Below are 19,525 nucleotides of genomic sequence, written 5' to 3' on the forward strand. Positions count from 1 at the left end.
CCGTCACGATGGGCCTTGCATCTGGCTGTTTCAGAGATGCTATAATCCTGCCAGATTGCTGTCTGACAGTATCCTTGCAGGTCCCCAAGGCCGTTCTGGAAGGGGAGACACCTGAAGCAATGGCTCCTCCAGATTATTGTATCGCCACAATGAGGAAGCAATACCGAATCAAATCATAACCATTTCAATTCCTTCCCTATTTACCCACTTCTCAAAGTGTATCAGTGCATTACCAGGTGCCATTATCTGATTTTAATTCAGAAATATGAAGTATTAAGTATCCAGTCAAAGTTAGGCCTAAAGTTCAGGCCTGCAAAGCAGCCTGAACTGGCTTCCAATTGCCTTTGCGAGTAATGTCGGAGCAAAGAAGCCAATGGAAGTTTGCTAAACCTCAAATATAATAGGAAATGACAAGACAAATGAAATAGCTTAAAGGGAAACTCATCCAAAAAAAGAAAATTCAAGATAATAGAGGTCATGTGAGGCAATGGCTTAATACAAACGACAAATGAAGGTTTTTAGTATTGCAGAATCGTAACGACAATGTATTTCCTGATCCTCATGTTCCAAGAAACAGATTCCCTGAACACACTTAGCTGCCTCATTCCCGGCACTCCAAAATAATAGGCGTGCATTGTCTACATTTCAATAAATATGGTAATGCATGCCTTAGCATGCCCAAGTGGGTGATTTATACTGCTGGTAATTGCAGAGATATTTTTAATAAGCGTCATCACCATGGCGATATGCTGAAGGTTCGCAGTGGGATGGTTGAGACAGTAGAAATATGAGCGTTGTGTGGTGAGGGCGAGCGGGCACACCTTTCCCTTGCACCCTCTCTCTCTCTAATGTCCTTATCTGCTCTGTGCAGGGTTGGCTCCTTCTAACAGAGCCCCCATCCACTATGCTAATGCTAATGCCACAGAGCCGGGTGGGATTGAAGGCTACACGCTAATGCTCTGGGTGCAGATGGGCTAGTCTTAATGTATGATTTTACCGGCCGCACCACCATGGGGACTCAGCAGGCCTCACTGTTGGTTTGTGTGTGCGTACATGTCGGGATTGATATTCATGATCAAGATCATTATTCCAAGAGACCTTTTTTTTATATTATATTTTTAGTTTAAGTATTTTGAGCAACTAATTGTTCTTCCGTCAAACAGGCGAACAGAATAAATTCTGCAATTGACTTTAATACAAAAGGAAGGGCCCAGACAGGTCAGAGGATCAACATAAGAGGCCACTGCCTCCGACCGCCAATATCCCACGATTTCCAGAGAGGGTAAAGAGATTACAGTCACAGAGGCATCTTGTAGTGGAGGGCAGGTTTGTTCTTTTAATATTCGGACAATATTTGTCTGCAGGTTGCTTTTAGTGCCATTGCCTTGCATCAGCGGCAAGCCCCACAATTGCTATACCAGGGTAGCAAGGTTCTGATGTTATAAGACATCTTTTTTGACAGGAATACCTTTGCCGATGACAAGCAGCATCGATCGCAGGTGATACTTATACCCAGACACATACATCCTACTGAGCCTAAGTGCTTCAAGTCATCCACTGGTCTTCAGAGACACGTTTAATTTAGCCATTTAGTATCTCCTTGCTGTCTGTTTTATTATCATGATGCACTGTGAATCACCTTTTTGATAGACAAGGAAAGGGGCTATACACATATATATATATTCATTCCTTATCTCTCTTTCATTATGTTGGCAGGTATGTGGGTGAAACACCATTTGCATTAGTCATGTTGTATTAATCATATGTCGTTTATTCTGCCCAACAGACAATGTAAGCCTTTGGATGCAGTTACTTTGAGGCATTAATTGTACTTGACAGCTCCCCTCATTGGTCCCCTTGATGAGTTTGAGTCTGGGCTTCTGCCAGTGATTGCATGAATTGTGTGCACATCTGTCACTGACTGTAATCATGGACCATTGAGAGAAGACATCCCACGATGCAAAACAAATAATGCAATAAATACATTGAGGACATGAAACACCTCACTGGCATATTGCATGGTCTACTGCTTGGTTTGTCACAGATTATCCAGAGTCCATAAGTCCTTTGGATTTTATAGCTATAAACTTGTCACATAAGTGCCTACTGTACCAACCTAGCAGTCATTGTACCTGAACCAAGTCTATTCCCTTATGACCTGTTTTTAAATTAAATGATAACATTGGATAATATACCAGCACTGTTAGGTCTGGCCATGACTATATTCTACTTATCGCTTATTGTGACTTGGGCGCTCTGTGGGTGAAGGATGATCATCTATAAACTAGAAAGTAACCTGAAAGACATGCTCAATAATAATGGCATTTAGAGGTACAGACATAAAGTTGCATAATGGTAGGCATAGCGAAAAATTAACATTTTACTATGTTATGACCTCTTGCGTAGTTTGACCACGTCGGTTTTGATCCTCCATTTATGAATATGCATATAAACTATGCAAGATACATGCCATCGTTTTAAGAATAACTGTAAATAATATTTTTTTGCTTAATACAACACAAAACAAGGTCAAACTACGCAAATGGACATAACATTTTGGAAATGCCCTTTTTGCAAGTATTTGAAGGCCAGGAAATTGACTTTTTCTATCCAAACAAAATGGGCAAAATATTGCTTTAAGTGTAGGCAATTAAAGCAGAATGACAGGGTCACTTTTTCCCACAAGTCCTTGATTCTGCTGTAACGACACAATCCTATCCAGAACTCTGAGTACTGTAAGAAGTAGTGACTTAAATCAACATGTAGGCCCATGGAGGCAATAAATAATATATAAGAAGCAACAATTACAGCGATTAGAACAAATGTAAGACATTTTCCCCTGAAAATAAAAAGAGTAGTTACCTGAGGGAACACCACTCGAGGTCCAGAAATTGCCTCTCCAGATGTATTCCACAATGAACTACAAAACCAAACATTATACCTAATTCTATTTGACTTAAAATGTACATGTAGCATTCAAATAACAGGTTACAATGGTAGTTTTTGCACTACTCAGGGTGAATCCTGAATGTATTGATCCTTTTATTAACTTATTCTACAGCAAAATATCGCCTTGGCTGCACATACTCGAAGGTACTAAATCAAGTGATTGGTAATGTTTTATTAGAGCAGCTGTCTTGTAACCGAAAGGTTGCTAGTTCAATCTCCAGCTCCTCCTTGCTGAGTAAGACACTTAACCCTAACTGCTTCTGACAAGCTGGCTGTCGCCTTGCATGGTTGACTCTGCCGTCGGTGTGTCAATGTGTGTATTAACTGATGTAACCGATGATAAAAGCATCTGTTAAATTCCGTAATTGTAAATTGGGTATATAATGAATTTTAATTAACAACATACATTTATACATTTGCCTGATACAATTCCTTATCAAGTTTTGAAATATCTGTGAGAAAAGAACTGAAAGATAGTTAAAAAATAAATAAATAATAATAAATACAACAATTCTCATTTACTGTTATACCTTAAGAAAAAGTGTGCTAAAAAGGGAAGGCCCAATCCATTGCGTAATCTGCTGTCTAGAGAAAACTTGCTTTGCGTATTTGCAACTATTTAACAGGCCTAGAAATGCAAAACCCCCCAAAATATTGTTGATCCCTTGTGTTTCTTTTTGAGCTGTAACCCAGTTATCTTTCTCTTCCTATAGACATTTCCATTTCAAAAAGGCTTTAAAAGATAACTTGCACCACATTACCATAAGGCAGGATTGGCTCTTTTATAATAACTCACTCAAGCAGAGAAAGAAAAAAAAAGAGTACCACACAAAAGACATTTTCTTCCTATTTTTATTTTTTTATTCCAGGATTTAACCTCTTTATATAATTGATTGCATTTATGTAGCACTTTTCTAGGTACCCAAAGCGCTTTAGAAAGTGAGTATGTGTGTGTGCATGTGTGTATGAGGGAGGGGGGAGGCAATGAGGTACACCTCAGCCACGACCAGTGTCTAGCACCAACTCGGGTGATGCACGGCTGCAAGAATGTGCCAGAATGCTCACCACACACTGGCTGCACAGTGGTGCGGTGCGTAGTGATGAAACTATCAAATTAGAAACCGGGAGATGATTAGGGGGCCATGTTGGGACAAGAGAAGGGTTGGTAATTTGGCCAGGACACCAGAGTTAGCATCTCTGCTCTTGCGTTGAGTGTCACCGGATATTTAGTGACCACAGGGATTCAGGTCCTCGGCTTAACGGCTCATCCCAAAGACGGTATGCCTGTTACTTCTTAGCCTCAGGTCATGGCAGCATCCTAAGGCTCTTTCACACTGGATCAGGTGTTGCAGCGATTACCACAGACTGCTGTGGCACTGATGTAGTAGGGTCACCTAATTGCCCATTTGTGTGACATCTGGTGGAAGAGTGTGTTCGGATGAGGGAAGGGGGGAGTAGGCCTCGGCTGGGTCTTCTCCCAAGCCTCAATTTGGTGTTGAGGGTATGTTGGAGTGTGTGATGGCTGGTTTAAGCAGCCTCACCTGCCAGATTGGACTCTGCAGCTGGGAAGCTTCACATCTGTTGTGCATTGAGAAACCAATTTGCACAGGTTGAACAAGCCTTCACCACATACACTCAGGGAGAGATCTTCTGCATGACAAAATGGAGCACCATTGTCTTCAAACAATAGACCGGATTTCCATCACCACCACCCACCGTCCATGTCTTGAGGAGCACGGTTAAGTCCCCTAGGTTGAGTGTGGCATTGCCCTTTTACTGTAGCATTGTCCTTGTCATTGTAGCATTGGCTTTATTAAGGTCATGTTGTTTACTTAAACCACTCCTTCATGGCAGGGTGGTACAGCTCTGGAAAGGACAACACGGTGACGATCTGTCCCTCTTCTATCTTCACAGTTGCTCGGTGAACACCGGAATGCTACGATGCTAACGTCGCATGATAACAAGGTTCCTCTTCCCGTGGGCGTCTTCAGGTCTGATCGCCAACTTACGTTGTGTGTGTTGGCTGAAGTCTGTCGTTGGGGGTGGGGGCGGTGACAGAGATTAAGAACCAGGTAAAAGTGGGCTGGAGAAGAAGCCGGTGTGTGTCTGTGTGTGTATGTGTGGGTGTTTGTGTGTGAGAGACGAGAACAAGGCAGGCGGCATAATGCCAGTGACTGGTCGATACCCTGTTAAAGAAGTTGTTTCTAAGGGGCATCTCCCTATCCAGGTGACCCCTTTTGCTCCCCAGGTAAATATTACGTTTTACACTCTCTCTGTGGGTGTCACTGTATATAATACATCTTTTATAAATCCTTCATGAAGGTGAATGTGGTTATCTTTCATAGTGGATTATAGGGTGCCTTTTTCTGGCAAAGTGCAAGTAAATATACACATGGCATTGGGGCAGTGGTGTCACGTGCACAACGCCGGCTCTCTGACACCACACCACTACTACACAGCAGGGGCTCCAGGGGAGTGAGGCTCAGCCTGGAGGATGCCTTTCACTCAATTACTTGTGTGTGTGTTTGTGTGTGTGTAAGGAGTGCAGGCATGCATGTACCACACAGTGGTCTGTCTTGCTCAAATAATGCTGGGGTTCTCTCTTTGCCACTATATATTCTGCAGTGTGATCTCACTATGTGCATGTGCAAAGTATACTGGAAAATGTCAATACTGTGTGTGTGTGTGTGTGTGTGTGTGTGTGTGTGGGTGTGCGTACGTGTGTGTGTGTGTGTGTGAGCCTCGGTATGCTTGATCAGCAGTCCTGCTGCCATCCCATTAAGTGAGCTGCCGCAGGGCATGCTGGTTGGCCCAGAGGACTCTGTGTAACAGCGGGGTCCAGAACACTGACCCCCCCCCCCCCCCACCGCTCCTATTGGTCCACCACCCATCCAACCATGGAGGGAGCGAAGGAGAATAATTACATATTATCAAGCCTTGTGTAGATCCAACATACAATTTAAAATGGACTATAAAGAAGACTTGGCTAAAACCTTATAGCAGCCTCATGAAGGGTGCAGAACACCTCATGTAGAGGTGTTCTAGTTTTACTTAAAGGGACCACCCATCTGGTGGTACAATTGTATATTGCATTCAAACTAATAGTGCTCGCTTGTTCAAAAACAACAGTGGGCAGTATGTGCCAAGAAGCTGTGTCATGACATCCAACACTACCTCATCGAGTCATTCGAGTGATGATGAGGTTCGTTATTTTAAACAAATTTCAAACTGCATTGAATCATTAGTGTAAGCTAATGATGTATGAGTAATTACTCCTCGAGTAAGATAGTGAATTATTTCAGTCATCATTCACGCTGGCTCAGAGTGAAAACGCGTTTGCATTTCCTGTACCACTTAGTGCTTTTTGTCCCTCTCGGCAGTTCATAGACCGGAAGAACATGGAAGCCTCCATGAAGCTTACCCGTCCTATGTAACTACATATTAATTATTCTTCGCTCAGGAGGATAAGTGAGATTTTTGGCAGAGATAATTTTACACCAATGAGGACTTATTATGAATGAATACGTTGATTTGAGGTAATAAATGACATAAAATATTACACAGTGTCCCTTTAAGTACGATAAGTATGATTTTATGTCAATGCAATGCCAAGATAACAAGTGATGGATTAAAAGTCAAACATACACAATAAATTGACAGTTGAGAAACAGTACCAGTCTGTTACAGTTGGTTGCTTGTGAATGGCGTCATATGCCCTTTACCCACTAACCTCCTGGGAAACAAGCGAAAAACAGCAATCCAGGAGAGAGATTATTTATTGATAGTTAAATATCGATCTAGCTTACTACGATGTCCTTTTTGACGAGTGGCTCATACCAGCCACCAAGCTATTGCTGTGTTTCCCACACACACTTTACTTTGACGGGTCATTTCATAGTCCCTTTTATATCAGTCGGAGAGAACGACACCATCCTTGATCGATAGCTTCCCGTACATTGCCAGATTCTTTTTTTTTTACTATTTAAAATTGGTAAAATTGTATTACATTTTAGAGCTGAGAGAAACACATTGATTAGCTCTTCCTCACCAGCAAATTGGCAACAGACTGTCTGTGAATAGCCCATGAACATCATCAGGGGAGGAAGGATTGTTCTTGGCTTTTCCCCGCAGAGAGCACGGCTGGCCGACTTCATTAATATAATCAATCCGGTGTTCAAGATTTAATATCAGGGACGCCAGTAATACCAAAAAACTTGAGTCGAATGAACAATCTAAATCTCAGTAGCCGCGTTTACATGGCACATCTGATCCGCATAGATTTCTATGCGGAACAGATGTGTCCATGTAAACGCGGCTAGTGTGCATTCATTTTTAGAGGCTTTTTTTGGTGTGAAAAAGTTAATTTCCACCAATGTACTCGCATGGAGGTCAGTTGAATCTATAAATGTATTCTATGTGTGTTACACCCACATTAGAGCTCAATTGTCCACACTGTTCTCTTAACAGTTGCAGAGCTAGTGGGATCCACTTTTATCCAGTGGTAAAGGTACCTTGTAATTTCAGCTATGACGGTGTACCACCACAAATTGAATCGAATTTTTGGGAAAACTGTAATGTGTTCCGATAACAATGTCCAACATGCTCATGAAGTAATTTGTTTTCATAGTGATTTTGACCACAGATATCAGCGCTGACTACACCACCATCAAATTCACTGCATAACGTTATCTGTTTGGGTAGTCAACTAATCAATCAATTAATGTTATGTGACTTGTGGCTATTTCATTAGAATGAAACAAGATAGCGTGAATAAACATCACTCATTGTAGCAGAATAATACTTTAATCAATTGACACAACTGTTGATTTATTAATTGTTGATTGATCCATTGAACATGATTCACTTCATATAAATTTTTCCCGGCTATGGTGGTGAAGACAACAATTTTCACATGGCACATGCCAACGCTTCTTCATGACTTCACGACTACGTCAAACTACACATTTTGTTAAATTACGTACTATACCTTTAACTCACGTTAGACAATATTACATTTTTACCAATTTCTAGGCGTTTTCCATTTTTTGACTGGGCGACTAGTCGTTCGTAAAACCTCTGGATAAAGAAAACAAAAGGTTTTTAGGAACATCCCTTAAAAAGACTCGGAGCATATGCATTCTTTCCTGCTTCCCAAAGCATTTTGCCAATTTATGATGTGAATGTGATATAGGCCTATAGTTAAGCAGTGCACCATATTTACGCACATAAGAAAACAATGGCACGCTAATATGGGGGCAATTCAAGTTTTATCGCAGCACTGGCTATTTAGTGAAAGGATGCTGTTGTCCACAGAGGCTTATGGATGGGATGTGGTGTACACTAGTCTCCCCCTTCTCTTCATTAGCAGTGAATAGGTGCAGAGAGAGAGCATGCGGAAACACTGTAATTGTTTGTTGTTGTTGTTCAACCACGCAGCAAAGTACAGCAGGTATATACATTGTTGTGTTGACCTCTCATTGGCTAACATAACACCCTCAACGCATCGGATTTTGAATGGATGTGTGTACAGACTTTTTTTTTTATGCGAATGGATGCCAGAGGGTTTCTGTCATTTAGTGTGCCGTTGAGAGGGGTGAAAGAGAGGAGGGATACGTAGATGGAGAGACGGAGACAGCGAGAGAGCAATGCATCACACATATATCTAGCTCTTGTGTCGTTCAGATGGCTTCACAGAATCAAATTAGTTTTACTCTACTCGGGTATGTGCTAGGGCTGTTTCCTCCCCATGCAAACCTGTTTCCTGGAAAGGAACACGGTTTTGTATAAAACATGACTACGAACCGTAGGGAAATTGATGCGTATAGAAGCAGGAGCTTTTTCTGTTTTCCTCATTTGGTTGTAAATGCTTTAAAGTTGTCTGAAATCCCTTTTAGTTTGCCCATCGGTCTTCTTCAACAAAGGTAGCATAGACTGAATATGTACATAGGCTTCTTACTAATGCAAAGGCTTTAATTATTTCAAGGGGGGTTTACCCGCTAGTACTTATGGACTATTAAGGTTGTAAACAGGGGTAAATTTGGCCTACTTGCTGATTAGGATTACTTGCAGCCAATTCCACATTGGTTGTGATTCATGAAGAAATTTGCGTGAACAGCATTTTCTATGAACCCTTTAACCATACATGGAAACTGAATGCTTGCCAATGCTTCGGATGCAGATACTTTCACACGTGTGATCCTAGATCTGGGTTTGAAAACCGCTCTATCACTGTGATCTCATGAGCAACATGGGCAACATTCATCTCAAAAATAATCCTGTCATTATTAAATGTTATTGCGTTCCTAAAGGCACTGAAAATGAGTGCTGATTAATCAATACTTATATTAACAGTTCTCTGTGTTATAAACACATCATTTGTGAAGTTGTTTGTTCTGTGATGTAGTGTGCAGTGTGCACTGAATTCAAAACCATAATTCGATCACAACAGACCCAGCCAGAAATATTGGCCGGTGGAAGAGAGAGAGATTTTGTATCTCTTCTGATAGAACAATAAAGCTTAGTGATTTCCAAGTCTCGCCAAGTCCACATTCAACAGTTATAGCTTTGGACGGAGCTTCATTAATAAGGGTGGAAATCCAAGAAAACCACACATTTTGTTCACCAATCAAAGACTTAATCGCAGAAGGGTAGCAATTATTTTCTATCCACTGGACAAAAGTAAATGCCATTCAGAGACTGTTGGTTCCATAACTTCCATATCACAATGCATTGCCTCATTAAACAGGTAGGGCTTAACAAAGACTGAAGTAGGGTAATGTAAGTGTGACAAACAAAACAACCTGGCCAGATGTTCTGCAGTACTGTCGGTTATTCAGGAGGGAGAGCTACGATGGGATTTTGTGTGAACAAGAATAAGCATAACAAAAAAGAAAAGTAATAATGAAATGGGGCTTCTGTTGAGAGGCGAAGAAAAAACACGCACAAGCAGAACATTCAACGTCAATGACTTTTCGCTCAACTTCACTCGGCACTGATCCTCACATGCCAGTGGACCTCTTGAAATCTTTCTCTTGTATCTTTTGCTGAGGAATGCTCTCCTGACATCTTTCATGTCCACCAGGGCAGAGTTCAAACTCCTCCGTCCCGGCCGTCGCTGAGCCATATGAGCTGCTGTCAGTCTGCTCCCCCCATGTTAATCATTGAGCTTTAAACACACCATACAACCAGGGACACAGAGACCTGGAGGGCAGGAGGCCTCTCTGGTCCGGATGTTATTCGACTTCCATCAGCTTGTTTTTTTGTTTTTGGCTTTTGCACCGTATTCCGAATACTCTTTTTCGTGTATTCACTCAGGTGTAAGTGGGGCCAAATGACATACAGTACCATTTAAAACTTTCAAAAAGATGTGTAGCCTAATCCAACGAGAACACTTTAACGAGGTGAATGATCAGACTGAACGAAGATTACATAAAACGGAAGTCCTCTGGAGCCAAGTTTAATTAAGAGAATCGGGGCATGGAAGCAGGTGTCAAAAACTAGCCATACAACTTTGCATACATTTGTGTTGAACCATAATATCGAAAACTTCAGGTTGGACTGAGCTAATAAATCATACTGACCATAGCCAGGGATTAGGGCCTGGAAACTGGGAGGCGAGGATGAACTGGACCATCGCATGTGTGACAGTTCATTAGTGACAGCTCCCAAGCTCTTCATTAGATTTTCCCTGCAAACAGGATGAATGTATGAATTTATATATTAGTATGCAATAAAATGCGCTGCATATCCTCACTGCATGATAGAGGGCCTTCGTTGAGAAGGTTGACCTCATTCCCTCATGTGGTAATGCGGTCCTATCTTTCCAATGTCAGAATACAGTTATTATTAGGCTAGTTGCCCTGTGTGTCCGCAACAAAATGCATAATTTTGAGATTTAACTGCACTAGTGCATGTAGTGTGTGGTTGCTTGTATGAGCATGACTGGATATGAGTGTCTATATTCATGATTAAATGTGTGACTTTTAGCGAATGCAGCTGTATGTGTCTGGCTGAATGTCTATCTGTGTCAGTGTTTAAGACATTGAGGGAGTCCCATCGCAGGTGTCCTTATTGTTTCGTACGCCGATAAGACCCCTAGGTACCCTGGCAAAGGGAAGACGACAAAGGCTATATCTGTGTTTCTCTCTATTCTGCTTGGGATGGCATGTTTTCTTTTGAATGTAAAGTGCAGTGCAGTGACTGTTGGATACTTCTACCCATTACAAGGTTCTTGGTTTGATTCCCACTGTCCTCATCCTATGTGGAGGTGACCTTGATTAAGATGCCATCGTTCCAACTTCTCCTTTACACACTGTATCTGTATCTGTATGCTTTGGATGGAAGCTAAATTACAAATATATATCTATAGACATAGAAATAATCTACAATCTTACAACAAAGAATTCATTATTTTAGTTCTCATTCATTTTAACAAAAATATATAAGTATCGTACAAAAATGGCTGGTTAGGATTTTGATTTAGTACACAGTTAATAAGGCAAGGCAAGGCAAGGCAACTTTATTTATATAGCACTTTTCATACACAAGGCAGACTCAAAGTGCTTCACAGATAAACATTGTCATACAATAAAATAAAATAATAGATAAGTAAAAGAAAACATATGCAAGAAATGAGTAAAATAGAAAGTGCAATGTATTTAAGAGAAAATTAAATTGAAAGTTAAAAAGGCTTTTTAGTAAGTAAAATTGAAAGTGCAATGTATTTAAGATCAGATCAACAGTCTCTCTGGAACCCAAGTCGGGACTACAACCCGACCTAAAGGAACTTGGTCCTTTCTCTGGAACTCCAATCCAGATTCTAGGACTCTAACCCAGACAGAACTTGGACACAAACTCAGGACTCTAACCCTTATACAAACAAACTCAGGACTCTAACCCTTATACAAACAAACTCAGGACTCTAACCCTTATACAAATACAAACTCAGGACTCTAACCCTTATACAAATACAAACTCAGGACTCTAACCCTTATACAAATACAAACTCAGGACTCTAACCCTTACACAAATACAAACTCAGGACTCTAACCCTTATACAAACAAACAAACTCAGGACTCTAACCCTTATACAACCTTTCTCTCTGGTATCAGATCATGTATTTTTCTGGTAAAAATAGAAAATAAAGGGAAAGTTAAAAAGGCATTTTAGTAAAATAAAGATAAAGTATTTAAGATTTAGCAGAAAGCTAAAGCAAACATAAAAGTCTTCAATCTTGTTTTAAAGGTGCTCAGAGTTGGGGCAAGTCTTAAATCCTCAGGGAGTTTATTCCAGCTATTTGTTGCATAGTAACTAAATCCTGCTTTCCCATGCTTCGTGTTTACTCTGGGGATAATTAACAGATTGGTCTCAGAAGATCTTAGTGTTCTAGAAGGCTTATGTAGTGGAAGCATATCAGTTAAATATTTTGGGCCTAAACCATGTAGGGATTTATAGGTTAGCAACATGATTTTAAAATCAATTCTCTGACCTACAGGAAGCCAATGTAACGATTTAAGAATTGGTGTAATATGTTCAAATTTTTTGGTCTTTGTTAAAACTCTAGCAGCAGCATTCTGAACAAGCTGAAGCTTCCTTAGAGTTTGTTTTGGGAGACCTGTAAGGAGACCATTGCAGTAATCAAGCTTACTCTAAGTCTTTGCCAATAAGGTCATGGCAAAGCAATATAGAGTGTTTGAATCATAACCTTTACTTATTTCATGTTATTAAATTGAAGCCACTTTCACCAAAGCAGTGATTATAGATGCACATTTAATATGCATTCAAAATTCATTATGTTCCACAGTGCTTAAGAAAATTGACATGCAGTGATAATTTGTTTTCATTCATTTTCTCTCCCGACTTCTTCCTGTCAGGCTCACAGGGGAGAGGAGATAATCCCCATTTACTTTACACAGGAGTTTGGACTACAAAAACACACACAAAGATAAACACTCTCTCACACACATACACATGCGCGCGCACACACACACACACACACACACACACACACACACACACACACACACACACACACACCCTTATTAACAAGTTCCATTCACTTTTTTTTTACTACATTTACTAAATTGTATGTTTGTATATGTGTTTGTGTGTGTGTGTGTGTGTGTGTGTGTGTGTGTGTGTGTGTGTGTGTGTGTGTGTGTGTGTGTGTGTGTGTGCGTGTGTGTGTGTGTGTGTGTGCGTGTGTGTGCACGCGTGTGTGTGTGTGTTTATTTATTTTCCTAAAAGCCAACACTGAAAGCGCATATTCATAATAATGTATACCATCTGTGTGACACATCAAGAACCTTTTCTTATATCATACACACTCGTAGAGAATAAGAGCCTGGAGTCTCCCCAGGCTTGTTAGAGTAATGGATAAACACATCCCCCTTGTACGAGCGCTTCCGACTGACTTACTTTGAAAGTGAAATGAACCAACAAACAGAATTGATGCACTTTAACTTGGGTTCGCAAGAATCCAAGTCATTTTAATATTTTGTTTACACGGTTGTCTCCTCTTTTCTCCGCTTCTCCTGCTACCAGCAAGGTTTTCCCCAGAGCTGAAGCGTAATGTAGCTTGCACACTGCGGTTATTGGTATGCAGCCCTGTGCTCCATTCCTGAAGCCTTTGGCCCTCAGGGCTTCCATTTACATCCTATTTGGGTAGACTGGAATGCAAATGGCCGCACAGCGTTGCTAAATATTCACACACATACATGCCCCTTTGCGGCTCACCATTCCTTCCAGCAAGGGTTGAGTGCATCAAAGTTCACTTAACCTCCTATAGTCACAAGTACTTGGTAAGGATCCTGACATTTAAACGGGAATGTATGTATGGTAACGTGGATGTTCGCCGTGTTGCTCCACCGCAGTTTTAAATTCATGGTGGAAAACCACCCTGATCCCATTGGACACGGCTGATGGCAGCATTAAAAGGCTACCGCAGGACCTGCTAAACACATGTGCAGCGCTGCTACTCTGACAGAGGAGGTTACCCCACCATCACTCCAGCTCTCTGTCAGCTGTTCTGCTGAAATCTCCCGGGGGAACGCAGGGAACCGCACACACATGTTCAACGCAAGTTTGATGATTAATTTAGTTTTATTTTATCAATTTGTGTTCCTATTCAAATGCTTGGAATAACAAAACCTTCCAGAAGCTCAGCAGCTTTACAACTATCATCTGCTCCATTAGGATGCACCACTCATAGGCGTCGATTACGGGGAGACGGGGGGGACATGTTCCCCCCACTATTTAAAATACGAATTTTGTCCCCACCACTTTTAAAAATGTGCAAACCAATTGCGACTGAAAAAATCCCCACATACTCAACCGAAATCGTAGAGTCTAAAATCATGCGATAGGCGCGCACAAAGACATCATTAATCAGATAGGCCTACCTAATAAACCGTTGGAACACACAAGACCGGAACCCATAGCAACGCCGGTAAACAAACCCCGAGAAGCCCAATCCCTATGAGAGCTCACTGCGCTACGGCCATCCGGAGGCGCACTGAGCTTTTGGCCGTGATATTATAGATACAATTATATTATATTATATACCATAGAGCTCCGAGAGTCGCAAACGGCAACAATCACTTTCTCCTCCATGCTGCAGTTCACCCCGGACTGCACTGCACTGCACTTAGTTTGACGGTTGAACGCTGATTGGCTGTCATCAGGCGAAATTCGTGTCAAAGTTGAAATATTTCAACTCAAGCGAATTTGTCTCACCACAAATCCTCGTGAACGCGCTCGCCTGTGCACGGCGAAAGAGTGGCGCGACAAATCAAAACTTGTCGCCGGTTTTCCCTCGCGAAAAATTCTACCGACACGCGTCTATACGTTCACTTTGTATGGGATCCTGTCGCCCCATCGCGTTTGGTGTGAACGTACAGTGGACGCACTGGAGAAGTTTCAAGACAGACAGCCAAAATTGACATTTTTATTCAGAAAATAGCCGGTCCTTTTGCTTCCTGTAAAAAGCATGTTTGTGACACTGGATAACGATATGGATACATCATCTAGCCTGCATGTGGAGGGCCACATAAGGTAAGAAATTGGTTTACGTAAACTTTGCTGCTGGTTCTGTTTGCTCGTGATGACCTGGCAAAAGGTTACCCAAGGTCCTAAGCGATTGTGATCTGATTCTGGTTGGTGCTCCAGCTAGTATGCAATGTATATATATAGATTGCAGCTAGTAGCAGCTACACACGGTGCGATTGCTATGCCAATGTGGTTATAGTTGTTTTGTCTGATTGAGCCATGTGACGACTTGGAGCCTGGTAGGCCTATCCTGACATAAATATGTTCTCGCATAACCTGTGTGATTATCCTAAACTTTTGGGGATTTTTTTTTTTTTTTACGAAATGTCTTTTGGATATTTGAGCAGACGCCATCATAAAAAGTATGTTGGAGAACACATTCAGTACAAGGATGGGGGAGAAGGCGTTCGAGTGGTCCGCCAGCGGATAGCATAACATCATAAAATCGACCTTGGGCCAAAACGCCTGTGATGCTCCAAAAGTACTGCAAATGTTTGAAACCAATTAGTATAAGCATAACGATGGCAGCATGCTGAAACTCCATAATCTCCATAGTTAGTTTACTTTGTTTTCTTTTTTTTTATGCGTTACCCTGCGTTACCCCTCCCCCGACCGTCTTGTCCAATGATTGAACGATCCATGCACACACGTGCGTCGTTGACAAATTTTCGGACTGTTGTGAAAAATTGCAATGTGAAAAGGAACCGCACCAAACCAAAAAATAAACATTGCGTTTTGGTCAGAGAGATCGAACTAAGGACTTTCCTGGTGTGAATACGCCCTTAATTTCTTAAGACATCGTAACTCGGTCAAATTTCAACCGTTTACCTTCGTTCAAAAAATTTAACAGTTTTAGGGCGTATTCACACCTGCCTTGTTTGGTTTGAACCAAACCAAAAAGCTGAGCCCTGTTTCAGGTAGTTGGTTTTGAGGCAACGCTGAGTTTGTTCGCTCTGAGTTAGTGGAAACTCTGGGTTTTCCGTTTCAGGTAGCAGGTTCAGCGCAACCGAGAGTTAGTTGCTGCGGCAACATATGCCGTGGGTCTAACCTGCTCGGGAAGTGGTTAGACCTACTCTGAGTTTGTTGTCTATAAGGCTGAAGGCAGCTCTCCGACAGAAGGAAGTGTTAGAAATGGTATGTCCTTTTCCACGAGAGCCTGTGGACGTAGAGGCTGCGATCCTCAGAAGGGATCTCCGTGAGGAACGATTATTAAGACCCCGGTTGGATATACTTTCTTTTCCTGATAATTTTCTTCACGAGCGCTATCGTTTTTCAGCGCAATCTATAATTTATTTAGACCACGTTCTCAGCCCCCATGTTAACTGTCAAACGCACCGGGGGCATGCTTTAAGTTTAAGTTGTTTTTTTCTAACACAATTAACGCATGTGCAGAATGATCCGCCCCGTGCATCCCACCCGCTCAGTACTACAGTCACTTTAACGTTGTGGCTTTCCCATGATCAGAGTAGCTGACTAACCACACAGACCTATAACTGCTGGAAGTCAAGAAACTCATTTTAAGAATGCAAGGGCCGGGCAGAAAAGACCCTGGTACTGCTTTTAACCAGATGCTGTTCTTCTCTACATGCACATGCTCAGCATAATCATCTGCATTGTTCACTGAAGTAAAACCCTTTGAGTAAACTGTTCAACAAAATAACTTATCCCACCGAATAACAAAGTCATTCATATTGGGTATGTTTTTAGAGCAGGGAGGGAACAGTATCCCAGTTTGCACCTCACCCACCTTTAACTTATGTTCCAAAATTTGGATCTCCAAAGCATCCTTTTGCATCTTTTGCCTAAGGTGGTCCATTTCCAAGTCTGCTTTGTGTATTTGCTATTCTAGATAGATTTTAAATAGCTCTTTGACTGGAAGTAATAGGAATGCAAAAAATGACATTGGATTTCACATTTCCAAGTAGAGCATTTCATTATAATTCCAGGGAGAATCTTACAGAGGTAAGCTGTGATTTAGAAGTGGATGGCCTCTCATTGGATTCAATTTCATCCTGTTTGAGAGAAAGAAGATGGCAGTTTTAAATTGTACAACGCTATCATCAACTTTTAGATGTTATTTTTAAAAGGTGTTAACCTCAATAGGCCTTTCCTCTTCCTTTTCGAATGCCGCAGACAATGTTTCTCCATCATCTTCCTGTAATGACATTAACGGTTGTGTTCAGCAATTACCAAAACATTATTAATAATCTGTGGAAGGTGAAGAATTGTTACAATTGCATGGAGGTTGGTGAGGACATCTGGTTCAAGTGGGGCGATGACGCCATCAGTAACTGGAAGAAGATGATTAGACAGTGAAATTATTACTTGAGCCAGAATATTGCCCCATCTAATTTGCAACGCGCTGGACCCACCCTCGCCACAGGACCCATACTCTGTTGGCTGAGGGCCATCTCCTCAGCCTCTGTGAGGGCTGCAGAGGTGGACCCCCTCCAGTCTGCCGGGGCTCTGCTTTTTTTCGATTTGCTAACATGGAGGAAAATGTTACCCTAATATTCAGTAAGCGCTATTTTGAAGACATATATATATATATATATATATATATATATATATATATATATAAATAATGCATTTTGCCTAGGAGTAGCCTTCTAATATATATAAATCCTATTGAATATTGGCAGTGTTGGGGTGGCTGAGAAATGTACTACTTACATTTCCTGCTTAAATATAGGCCCATCACATGTTGAATATAGCTGTTAAATTAGGTAGAGTAGGCAAAACAGCACAATTGATTTGATTTCAATTAAACATTAGTTTACCTGTTTGAACTATATTTTTGTACTTCATCTTCATTTGCTGCCAAGTCCTCTTGGGGCAACTCGGGTTGTTCCTGCGTAAATTGACACACACACACACACACACACACACACACACACACACACACACACACACACACACACACACACACACACACACACACACACACACACACACACAAATTACATATTGAATAAGTGGAAGATATTAAACTTTCCTCTTATTTTTATTTTATTTTACTAATTTATTTTACTCACGCATTGACTTGTTCAGCTATTTGCTGCCGAGCTCTCTCTCACGCTCTCGCTGCCGCGGGAGCAGTTACCCATTTGTTAAAATGGGTAACTGCTCGGCATACGCGTTCATTAGAATTTCCAATTCCGTGGGGGAAAAGTAAGTGGATCTACGCTTTTGGTCCATGTTTGATCATGTTATCAGAGATCCATTGATGATGGCTCTTCATAGTTAACAGGCACGCCCTCAACCCAGAGTGAACATACTCAGTTGATTAACCCAACACTGACACCTGTTCTGAAACCGAAAACCCAGAGTTGCTTTTCAACCCTGGACTCTGAGTCAACCAACTCAGAGCGCAGGATTAAACTCAGAGTATGTTAAACCAGCTACCTGAAACAGGCCTCTGATATACAAATGCGACAAACATGTGTGAAAACGGCTTATACGTAAAAAAATTACTCACACACTCACACCTGGGCCCCGTTTCCCGAAAGCATCGTTAGCCTAAGTGGATCGCAGAATGGGTCGTACGAGCATCGGACAGATTTCACACCGTTTCCCGAAAGCATCGTTGGTAATAGGGCTTTGACTGCGAACTCGAACGAATATTAGGCAGCCCATATTGTTCGAACCTGTCATGGGCAGGCCAAGAGGGAGAGAAGTCGGAGAACCCGACGCAGTCTATTCATAATATTGTAATGACCACGGTAATGGTAGTATTGATTAGAGCACGCAAGACCGGTAACCATAGCAATGCCGGTAAACAAACCTCGCAAAGCCCAAACCTGAATCCGAATACTCATACTTATAGTATGCATTTTGTAGTACGCCACAAATATAGCGCGTCTGAATGCTCAGTACGCATTGTGTAGGACGGAAAACGTTTCCGAATGCGTACTACCGCCACAGTATACAACGGTAGGTCACTACGCTATCCCACAATGCAACCAGAGTCTGGTAACGAACGAAGAAGAGCTGACCCGACACTACCAACAGCGGCTTAGAAAGACGTTGTAGAAAGCGGCGAAAAAGAGAGACATTAAAAAGAGTAAAAAAGTAAAGTAAGTAATTAAGTAAAAAGAGACATTTTTAATTTAATAGCAACGATGACAAGACGGAAAACAGGTAACTTATCAAGGTAATTTTGCCGGCATCTGAGGGGAGATACGTCATCTCCAAACATCCGGTGGAGATTCGGCGGTGTTCGGAAGCGTTCAGTGGCGTTCTACGCATAGCTGTAGACGGTACTACATTATATAGCCTACATGTCAAGTCACAACAGAGAATGTCTAATATGAGGAGAATGGGCACTCGCTGGTTAGATCCGGTTTTATGGAATGGTTGCAGTAATAATCTCTGTCCACGCGGGGCGCTCGTAGGCGAGTCCAGAATGAATGGGAGCCGTAATTTGAAAAGTAATTTGAAAGTTGCATTCAAAAGGTGGGGCTAAAATAATAAACTCAGCTGAATATTGCATTTTTTAAGGTCAAGTATCTGTTCTAAAAAGGTGTTAAA

This window comes from Gadus macrocephalus, chromosome 15 (assembly GCF_031168955.1).
Source record: "Gadus macrocephalus chromosome 15, ASM3116895v1".
Lineage (NCBI taxonomy): Eukaryota > Metazoa > Chordata > Actinopteri > Gadiformes > Gadidae > Gadus > Gadus macrocephalus.